Source organism: Lacerta agilis, chromosome 7 (assembly GCF_009819535.1).
Source record: "Lacerta agilis isolate rLacAgi1 chromosome 7, rLacAgi1.pri, whole genome shotgun sequence".
Classification (NCBI taxonomy): Eukaryota; Metazoa; Chordata; class Lepidosauria; order Squamata; family Lacertidae; genus Lacerta; species Lacerta agilis.
In genome coordinates, this window is record NC_046318.1 from 57,725,821 (window position 1) to 57,737,805 (window position 11,985).

Here is an 11,985-nt window from a genome sequence, read left to right on the forward strand (position 1 = left end):
TTGTATGTGGTACCAGATTTTCCCCAGCCAATTTTCACATTCCTTTCTTTAAATATAATTCTTAGTTTTGCAAAATAGTTCACCTTCAGATATCTATGGAATCGATTGCCAATGGCAGCTTTTCCTGCAAACCTCTCTATAATGGATGGAAGATGTGTAAGTGGTACTTTGAATCTCAACCTTTATCAAGCTTCTCCTACACCTCTCTCCTTTTCCATTATTTGTAAAGCCCTGCTCCTTATTTTGTAAAAACAAGTAAAATCATAAGCATAATTTTAATGTTTGTCCAGTATGGTCTAAATTATTATGCCCACTTTATATAGAGTTTTGTGGCTATTGCAATAATTGCAAGATACAATAGAAAAAGAATCACTTGTTATATAATAATAATAATAATTAGTAGAACAAATGAGTTTCAGAACACAGTACCTGAATAATGCTTTTTGTTCTTTGCAGTATCTTCTCCTTGGGAGTTTTTGGTACCTTCTGCAGCCAAATCAAAATAAACCGGCTTCACAGGGAGTACATTGACCCACTGGAGCCCTTAACCTATATCAGTATTGTTGTTTGTCTTAGTAATAGCATACATTTTCACAGAAATTATTTTTCCTATGGAGAAGAGCCCTAATTTCTGCCTTTCTCAAAATCATTTTGACCTTTTTGGTTCCAACAGCTGTTGCTAAGCTGTGGTCACATCTTATAAAGAAACAATTTAAACCTGTCAGCTGGGCACTTTGTAGTATTTGACCTGACATTAATCTAACCTTACTTTCATCATTTCAAATGATGTGACTAATGGCAACTGGTTGATCAAGCTACTTTTCCTGCTTCAACTTTCTAGTATGCTTGCTGGTGTTAAATTGAAAGGTCCCTCATTATTAGAGTTAACCAATTCATTGATGTAGGATTGTTATTTGTGGATCTTAGGTTGCTCAGAAATGAAAAGTACAATTTTAACTGCAGTATCCAAAACCTTGTCCTGTGACCCAATTTTCAGTTCTATACAAATGGCTAATATTCAGCCATTATATAATGCTTAGTTGATGTGCTACAGTGGCTAAATGTGGGGGAACTGAACCAGTACTGGAGATGTCTAGAACTTCATTGAGGTGTGCACTATTGTGCATAGCTCACATTATTCCCGCTTTTTTCTTAGGTGTACTTTCCAGACCTTTTTTTTAATAACAAAATTAATTACAAATATTTTGTCTGCAATCTGTATTAGTAGATTAGTGTACTATCTTTGAATATATATAACTTACATTTTAATGGCGGGGGTAAATTCAATAATTTAGGAAGTTGCACTTTTAAAGTAAAGGTTTTCATTAAACAAAATACTGAGCCCAATACATCATATTGCTTCATGATGAAATCACTATAATGGGCATGATCAACCTAAACCAGAAATAATTATGTGTGTTGATTTAGTACTTGAAGGCACCATTATAAAATCTTAAAAGAGTGATTGTTCTGTGTGATGAGCTCATCCGTGTGATAGAAATCAAAAAGGCATCGACAAACCTAACCACTTATAATGAAAATGTTATTGATGTTAATGGAGAATCACATTTCTGAACCAATCAAAGACATTGCATCATTTCATAATAGGGTTCTCTGTCTTTAAATAGTGGTTAATCTATAAAATAATCACTTTAAACATGCAGTAACATTTTGTTTCCATATGAAAGGGTCTCCCTCTCTTCCAGTCCTCAGAATACTAAGGAAAACAAGAGTTTTTCAAAACATTCCTTTTGCCTTTTCATTTACTATAAAATCTGGTAAAAGTTATATTACACATCTTGTTTATATGCTTGAAATCTTACTTTTAAATACATGAACGTTATGCCACAGATTTATATCTCATGTAAATAATGATACTGAGATGAGCTCAATATATTTAAGAATTCACTCAGGGTTGCTTCAGGTTACTTTTAGCCACAGAGTTGACACTACACATTTGAAAAATGTATTCCTTGTATTACCCTAATGGCAGAGCAGCACAGAGATCAGTCTTAGCATCAGACAAGCTACTTAGTGGTGGAAATCTAGTGATCAATCTTCGGTATTCCACTTAATTTTTTTTTGCATTTTGTGAAAGAGATGACGGGTATGTTGGGAAATTTCTGAATGATCTACATGGACCCTTTTGAGTCTTGTGTGGATTTTGCTTTGTTTTGGGCGAGACTTCATATGCATCTTCATTCACCAAAGATCTCAAATATTTATGTAACATAAATGCTTTCATTACACCTACCTAACAATGCAGATTTCTTACTGCATCTGCCTGATCTTTTAATATATTGTATCCTCTCTCTTTTGTAACTGTCATCTAATTTCTAGTTATGTGACCTTTTATTCTTTGCTCTGACTTGCGTTTTGGATTTTCCTAAATGTTTATTCGGATCATTGCGAAAGCAATCTGTACATGCTTGCTGTATGTTATCTAGTACTTTGTTAACAATAAAGCAATTGTTGCATACCTATTTTTTATTATTATTCTTAATGTTGCATAGTAGGTTCCTTTGTTTTGTTTTTCTGGCAGCACCCTTGCTGCTAAGTTATTAAATAAGCTGTCAAATCCTGAAATCTTCTCAATACCTGGGTGATGTGAACAAGCTGTGGGCAAGCTACTTGACACTGAATCCTGATGGGGCCAACATAACGGTCTTGTGGCTTGTCACACTATTGAAAGGGTTCATCCTTACCCGATCAAGCAAGCTGACATAAAGTTTGAGACTGGGTATTCGCGTGCAGTAGAAATAGTTAAACTATATAGTGTGCTATTAACTGGGTCCCTGCAGCTTAAGCTTATATGCAAGTCAAACCCCCAACGTTTTGTTTATTTTTATTTAAAATATTTATGTTTTATTAAATATACAAAATGGTTTACATCAAAAATCCCTCCAACTCGGTATAAAAGTAATACACACAATTTAAAGCAGCAGCATCAATGAGGAAAGCAGTCGAAAATCAGTTAAAATTAAGAACAAACCAAGCAGCCGCCACTGATTGCCATTAAAAACCTTGAAGATTTTTTTTGGTATAGTCAACATGTACCGGTACATTTTCAGTAGGTGGGGGGGGTCCCCCACTAAAAGTGGGCCATGCAAGCCTAGTAAGAGAAATTGGGGGAATCCAGAAAATGACTCTGAACCCAACCTTAGATTTTGGAAAGGCTTATATGGCAGTCTTCTACTCAGGTAAAAAAACCCATTTGCATTGCACCTGGAAACGCACTGAAAAGAACACAGGTGAGTTAATACTCCTTTACTATATATATTTGCTGTGTTTAAGAAACTGTTGCTAACACTTTGCATGTCAAACTTGTGCTCAAAATACCTTCATGCACTCTCTTGAAGAATAATAATAAAATCCACAGAAGTCTACTCCCATATTTCAGTGCTTGTACAATGTTACAATAGAGAGCTGGACCAGTGTGCCTTAATGGCTTGACCAGGTGGGAAATAAAAATAACTGGAAGCATGAAACAGGAGAATTCAGGTCTAATGCACAGGTAGGCTAAAACACAGGTGACAACCTATGGACTGCATGCAACCCTCAGCTGTTCCTCGTCAGTGCTGTGAAGAGGAACAAAAGAGCCAGTGGGAAGACATTACCCAACCACAGCATGATAGCTAGACTACCGTTGGCTCTCTCTCTAGGTGCATGCGTTCTGTAGGATTGCTGCAGAAAGTCAGACAATCCAACTACAGGAGTAAGACAATCTAGTGACCTAAGTTGGGACACCTGGCTGCCTTCCTGGTGGATCTTCCGTTTCTTATTGCAGCAGCACAAAGGTACATCATGGGGCACAGAAGGAGGCTGACTGGGCAACGAAGAAACTACCTCTGCCATGATGATATACGGAAGAGCCAGCAGAGAGTCAGGCAGGTAAACAAGTGCTGGCCATCACAGAGGGAGGGATATAGGGAGGCTACCCTTGGGCTCAACTTGACTAAAGGAAGAATATGTACCAGTAAGTTTTAACAGGTATCAAACATATTCCTAGAAACGGGATGCTATGTACTAAGACATTTATACAGGGCTTTTTTTTTCAGTGAGAGCTCACTGAAATTCAGTTCCGGCATCTCTCAGGTGGGCACTATTACCATTCTAAGAGGATGAGGGAGACATTCATGGTGAGTTCTGGCACCTCTTTTTCTTGAAAAAAAGCACTGCATTTATAGGTATTAACTATGCATGTTATAGTAGTGTTTTGTTTGCATTCCAAATTGTTTAGCTTAATCTCTGATAATGAGATCATCAGGCACCTTTTCCTGAAGACTATTTTCTCCCACAGTTAATGCTAGAATGTACTACAAATATCATTAAACGGCAATACATATAGATACAATATAGGAGACAGCAATATAGATACTTTTAATACTAAAAATAGTTCATAACTCTGCAATTTTATACAAGACAAATAAAAAAGCATTTGTTAAATTAAACCATTCTAGCTGTAAAATGCCAATATTTTTTTTATTTTAAAAAATCCAAATATTTTAAGTTAAATGGTTGTTTGTTGCATTAAATGGCTGGCACCCAAGAAGTCAATCCCAAATTTGAGCAATTCCTGAGTATTCCTGCAAGTACCTTTCTAACCTCCACAAAACAAAGCAGCAGTACTTTCCTCATATTCACAGTTTAGCTCCTAGAAGCTACCTACACTCCTTCTCACTACAAATCCCCAAACCAAGAAACCATACTCTTCATTCATCCTTTTTTCCTTCTAAGCTTGCCTTTGGTCCTAAAGTAGATTTGAAATCCATGAAGTACAGTATTAGTAACTTAAGAAATCCCTTGTAATGACTTTTTTAAAAAAACAACAACACCACCACAATGTATTAAAAACACATAATTTTCAAAGTTCCTTTGGAATTTTTAAAGTGCTTGTTTCAGTTGTAAGTTTAAAACAGTTGTTGGTTTAAATAATATATTTTAAAGGGCAGGTAAAGCTTTTAATGACTGATGAAGTACAGATTGCAGTTCTCCACCCCATTGGTCAGTTCTCTGCTTCCACTGGTGTTGAAAGTTTCCTTGAGACACAGAGTGCCTTGACTACAAACTTTCAACTTTTGCCTCTGTGCCCTCTCTCCCCAAGAACGAAAGAACTGCAGTCTTCTCAGGGATTTGGCGCAGATTTGCATAAGCAAAGAGGAGATAGTTGCAGTGCTTAAAAGTATTTTTGTAGAAAACCGGTGTGCTCTGAAAAACCAGAGCATTGTGTTGTTCATAAAGCTTCACTTAATTGTAACAAGCTTTCAAATGCTTCATCCTATTCCACTTAAGTCCAACGTGACTTCAGCTGACCCCAACATGACTTAAACTGAGAAGTTATATCCTTTATCAAACATTGACGACACGGCCTTCTGATATATCTTACATTTGGACATGGGTTTTCTCTTTGTCGTTTTATACCAGTGTTGTTGTTACAGTCCTATTTTTTTTAAAAAAGAAGAAAAAAGTTGGCTGTTAAAGTATGTATAGATCATCTTTTTGACTGACAATATGTCAAGTCTGTAACAAAACATTTTGAAATTGGTAGGCTTAAGAATATACTAGCTACATTTTAAGCCACTACAAAACAAAAAAAAAGTTGTACAAGGTCATGGGTAGGCAAACTAAGGCCTGGGGGCCGGATCCGGCCCAATCACCTTCTAAATCCGGCCCACGGGCAGTCCAGGAATCAGCGTGTTTTTACATGAGTAGAATGTGTGCTTTTACTTAAAATGCATCTCTGGGTTATTTGTGGGGCATAGGAATTCGTTCGTCCCCCCCTCCCCCCCCCAAAAAAAAATATTTTCTGGCCCCCCATAGGGACAGTGGACAGGCCCCCTGCTGAAAAAGTTTGCTGCCCCCTGTACAAGGTGTTTCAATAAATCAGCTAGGGGGGAAAGCAGTTAAGTGCTATGCAGGTAATAACACTAGGAAAATGATGGATATGTTACTGAATCAGCAAATTCAGTGTCCAGAAGTAAAGAAGGGTGCACAGATGTGAGGGGCAAGTAAAAGTCGCTGAAAGGAAACAAGCTGCAAAAACAAAGCTCTCCTGCAGGCATACCTTGAGCATTTCCAATGTCATATCTGAAACCTCATTCATGTTATTCTCTACACTTTCAGTGAAGTTACATCTCTTGGTCATTTTTTGAAGGTGGCATGCCATAGTATGAATGTCTCTCTTCTGTGAACAAAAAAAAAAAGTTAATGAATTGGAGTGCTATTAGGCTTGATACAACTTTCTTACATACTGCTCCTTCAGGCTCTTGGCTCTCAAAATTGAATAAAATATTCAATATGTTGATCCCTACGCCCCACTTTTACTTCAGTGTGGAGTTTAATTCCCAGTCTCGCCTTTACACTACTTTCAAGTGACACTGACACTTTGCTAGGTCTTCTCCATTTAATGCTGGTGCCTCCAATAACTGCTCTGACATAAAAAAGTTAAACTTTGCATAGGGCTGGTTCTTTTATATTGGCTCTAAGGCCAGCGGGTGCTATCCGCATACCACACTTCGCAATGGCTTGGGCTAATTTAAGTGCCAGGATTAGTTCTGTTCTTAATGGTTTTTCTATTTTAGTATGTATGTATGTATGTATGTATGTATGTATGTATATATATATATATATATATATATATATATATATATATATATATATATATATATATCATACGCAGCTCTGATGCTTTATGACAGATGGAGAGTATATATAGGGTTGTAATCAACTTACTGGTACGTTTTACACAAAGTAGACTCAATGGAATGAATGACCCTAAGCCAGCCATGTTTATTGCTTTAAATGGGTCTAGTCTAAATAGGGCTTACACTTGAATACCATCCTATATTTATGAATAAATTCAAATATTACAAGATGCCATAAATTTCCAGGGATGCTTCCTTCCTTCCAAACCCTAGTAAGTGCTGCCTGTGAAACAATATAAAATGCAAATAGAAAGATAAACGTCAAAATGCCCCCATGAGTTGTTAAAATGCTTTTATCATGCCTTTATAAAAGCTCAAGTTATTTGACCAGGCTGGTCATGACTTGGTCATGCTTGTCCATGCTCTACTTAAAGCACATCAGCTTCTGGCCAAGTCTGGAAGGACAACACACACTCAGCCTGCTGATACCCTGAGCAGGTCACAGGCAGGGAAAAGGGAAGGAAGAAAGTTATAGTGTCTTTCATAGTTATGGTATCTTTCCCTACTTGTATTTGCTCCACAGAAACTACGGATACAGTATATACTAACTCCAGAAAAATCAGCATTACCAAAGCTGAATTGCAGAACACTTCTAATCCAGTTGTGTTCACCTATAACAAATTAGAACACAAGGAACAAACATGTTAATTCAGATGTTTCCGCATTTCTCTTTCCAGTGTAAATAAACCCACAGTTGTATAACCAGTCAATGGCTTGTGCACATTACTATGGTCAGTTCTGAAACTCCGTGAGAAATGTTTCTACAAGTATTCATTTACAACTATCATTTTGTTGGGGGCTGTCAGGATTCCCTTTGGCACCATCCCACACCACTTCCCTGCAAACCTTCCTGGGAGTGAAGATCAGCATAAGGTGCTCTCTTGGCAGTTCCACCAACACATCCAGGAATTGGACTATCAGAATGGCATCTGGGCAGATTTTTGACGAATCAGCAAAATGTCCGGAAAAACCTGGATGTAGGGCAATTTCTTAAGCAAAATGTTGTAAAAACCCAAATACTTTTTTTTTGGGGGGGGAGGTAGATGTTCCCAAAAAAAGGTCAACGTCTCAGAATTGTGACATCCTTTCCTACTCGTGCTTGCTCTACAGAAACTACAGATGTGTGTGTATATATATAGATGTATATTTAAAAAGCAACATTACCTCCATTGTATTGCAGAAAACTCTACTGGTGTTAGACCGCTTACATCCAGCATATTGTTCAATCTCCTTTTCCTATAAATTAGAATGCAAGCAACGACGTTTAAATTTAGATGCTTCTGCGTCTCTTTTTCCAGTGTAGTAAGTTCAATGCACTCAATGATTTGACCGTGTCCCTGAGATCCATTGTGAAAGTTGAAATGTTTCTGCAAGCATTCATATGCTGTGGTCTGGTTTTTCCTCTATTTGGTTCATCAGCCTGGAGTAACTGATCTGCCTTGCTGAGTGCATTTACTTGTAGACAGTATGAAGTCAGCTGGATACAACAGTATTTTATGTCTAAAGCTCAAGAATAGATTAATATGTTTGGTTTTTTTTAAAGGAAGACATAAAAGAAGTTCCAGTTACAGGTGGGTAGCCGTGTTGGTCTGCCATAGTCGAAACAAAATAGGAAACAAAATAGGAAATTCTTTCCAGTAGCACCTTAGAGACCAACTGAGTTTGTTCTTGGTATGAAGAAGTGTGCATGCACACGAAAGCTCATACCAAGAACAAACTCAGTTGGTCTCTAAGGTGCTACATAAAAGAAGTTGTTGTTGAAGGGGAAAATACATGCTTGCCTGCATATTTTAGCTTCATTTCACATTTTAAAAAAACTTTTTGTTATTTCACCATTCCCCCCCCCCCAAAGTATCTACAGGTAAAACTCGAACAATTAGAATATCATGGAAAGGTTCATGTCTTTCAGTAGTTCAACTTAAAAGGTGAAACTAATATATGAGATAGACTCATGACCAGAGCCGTCTCATCCATAGGGGCTGGTGGCGCGGTGCGCCAGGGCGCCGGGCCCCCCAGGGGCGCCCCCGCGCTCCCCTCCCCAACCCGCCCCCGCCCCCACGGGCGAGCGGGCGGGCACTCGCGTGCCGGCGGGCGGGAGGGCTGCAAGCCGGCTGTCCTCGCCTCTCGGAGCCCCAGCTGGAGCGCTGGAGCGGCGCGGGGCTTTGCGCGCCCTTCCAGCACTCCAGCTAGGACCCTGTTGCTCTCTGAGGGCTGAGCACACGAGCCAGGGAGGGGAGGACAGTACCCGCTCAGCCAGCCCATCTGCCTGACCCCGTGCGCTCCTCGGGGCGCAGATTGCTGCGCCTCCGACAAAGCTGTCTTGAAGGCAGGGAGGGGTGCCGGGGATGTAGCTGGAACAGTGCCCCCGCCCACCAGCTGGTGGCGAGGTGAGAGTGGAGGGTGCGGGAGCCTTTTCCTGGGAAGGAGGCTCTGCTGAACTCTGGAGATCAAAGGGGGGGGTCTTTTACTTCCGAGGAAACACGCGCAGGAAAAGGGCTTGAGAACCACGTGTCATGCTTCCTGTCATGCTGCTCTAAAAAGGCAACTTCTCTATCTAAACAGAAAATGACCACAAGGCAGACTGTAGCAAGTACAAAACAAACTTTGGCTCACAAGTATTTAAGAAGATCCAGTTTTGGTGTCTCAGTACTGCAATCATTTCCATTGTGAAAGTTTGCTAATTATTCATCCCTTGGCAGTTAAAATGTTTGCTCTATTTTCTACATTTTGGCACAGGGATGCCTGGCAACAGATGCACCAGAATGATGGGAAAGTAACTTGCAAATAAGCAAGGAAAAACCCATTTCCCTAGAACAAAAATAGAGAAAGGATTAGCTTCTGGGAGGAAAACTATAGCTGCTTCCTAGCAACGTATTACGGAATTTTGATAACAAATTAGGTAACATTGCAATAGATTGGATCCAGACATAGGCTGCAGTCCTAACCCTACTTGCCTACCTGGGAGTAAGCTGCATTGAACTGTGGGACTTAACTTCTTAGTAGATATGGTTAGGACTGCACTGTAAGTGAGTTGAACTAAGATCCTATTGATTTCAATGGTGCAAATTAGTCATGGTTTAACAACAGTGACTTAAACGGAAATGAAGTTCAACTCACTTAGTTTGGATCCAATCCATGAATTACAGCAGTTCCGAAATCACTTCAAGACATTCAATGTGAACTCGGCTACCTGCATGTTGGATGCCAAACAAACACTGTAATCAGAAGCATAGCTTGTTTTTTCGGTATTAGAGGTAAACACTGGCACCATCCCAATGAAAAATTACTGTTGACTCAGCAGCTGAGATGGTAGAGGGAAACAACCACAAGGCATGAAGATGCAAGTGGAAGCACATCTCTTCCAAACAAAGCGATGCGAATGCAAATCAGCAATTGCAGCATTATATGTATTTGTTATTACATTATTATCAGTTGAAAGAGGCAGGCTTGAATCCTAGCATCTCCCATTTCTCCGAATGTGTACTAAGGACTGGTTTGCTTTCTGTTCTAATACCACCATTGCCTCCGGTCTGATTTTCTGTCACCAATTCACCTGTCATGCTTCTTTCAAAGAGAACGCTTCAGTTTTGCATGGAACTACACCAGTATTTGTTTCATAATATAATTGCCATACATTCCTATGGCGGAGAGAGAAGTATGATGGCTCATGTGAGTAGACTGGGGGAGAAATACTCAAAAACTCAATGTTTGCCCAACACGGGCCATTTTCAGAACCATGGCATCATTAACTTTGTCTGTTCAAACCAATTCAAGTTTGTTGTTATCTGTTGTTTTAACCCCTGGCCTTACTAAATCTTTTGTCTGTTTTAATGGTTTTATTGTTATATTGCTGTCCTGGGAACTCTCTGATTGCAGGTGTAATTTATTACACAAACGATACCATATATTGATAGATTCCCACATAGTACATAGTATTTCTATATTTCAAGACAACAGGATTACTAATGCTTCCACTGGGAATGTTTTAACAGTCAGGGTGTTAAAATTGCTCAGATAAATACAATTTTCTCTCTCTCTCTCTCTCTATATATATATATAAATATATATGTATGTATATGTATATTAAATGTTACCTACCAGCTCAATAATGTTGTGAAATAGATACATTTCATAATTTTCCAGGATAGCATTCATGGAAGCAGATGAATCAACTGGTACCAAAGGTAGGAACAGTGGCAGAATCCCGAAGATATACCTTAAAAAAGCTAGATTACAAAATTACATTGAATTACAGCTTGTACCAAGCAAGTTATATGCTCAGCTGACTATGGTAATATGACTTAATATTAAATAGTGATGGTTTGGAGATATGTAACAGATTACTGCTTAATAACATTATTCAGATTTATACATTACAGAGGCAGGCACTGAGGACATAATGAGAGCAATGCTATGCTCATTTACCTGGGAGAAAGTCCCAGTCAACTAAGTAGAACTTACACGTGTAGACATACGTAGGACTGCACAGAACTGCATCTATATGTCTTTAATTTTTTAAAGGGTGGAGCAATGAGTCAGTGCGTCTGGCTGTTAACCAGCAGGTTGGTGGTTCGAACCCACCCAGGGCCAGCTGTGGGCAGGATTCCTGTATTGCAGTGGGTGGGACTAGATGACCCTCGGGGTCCCTTCCAACTTACAATTCTATGGTTCTATTTCATGAATAATACCCAAACGGTTTACAACAAAAATGACATAAAACCATATAATAAAAACCGTATTAAAAAGCTGAAAACAGATTCTCAATTAATCACTGGAAAGATCTATACTTAACTGCCTACATAGGCCTGGTGGAACAGTTTTCAGCAGAAGGCGCCACCTGAATCCATGTGAGCAGAGCATTCCACAATACTAGGCCAATGGCACTTTATCATGAGGGTGGAATTCCTTTTATCAAATTCTATTAAAAGGTGAAATTCACAAACCATATTTCCTGTGAGCGTTTTAAAGTTGGCTTATTGTTTAGCCTGGTCTACTTGGTCTTAAGACACTTCTAAGTGTTTAGTAATTGAGTTTTAGGTAATTTTATTGTCTTACTGCAGCAGAGGTCCATTAGGGCAAATGGTGCACTGCCCCCATCAAGTTCAGACTACCCTCAGCCAGCCCCCACTTGCTTAACTTCACACTTAGGCCAATGGAAGCCCACACAAGGACTCTTGCTAGCACAATGAGGCTCCCCTCCTGTACTCCTGTTGTGTGCACCTCGCAGGAGGATGAGAGGGCAGATTGTTCCTTCAGGCAAGCAAGAAATGCTTGTGTCGAT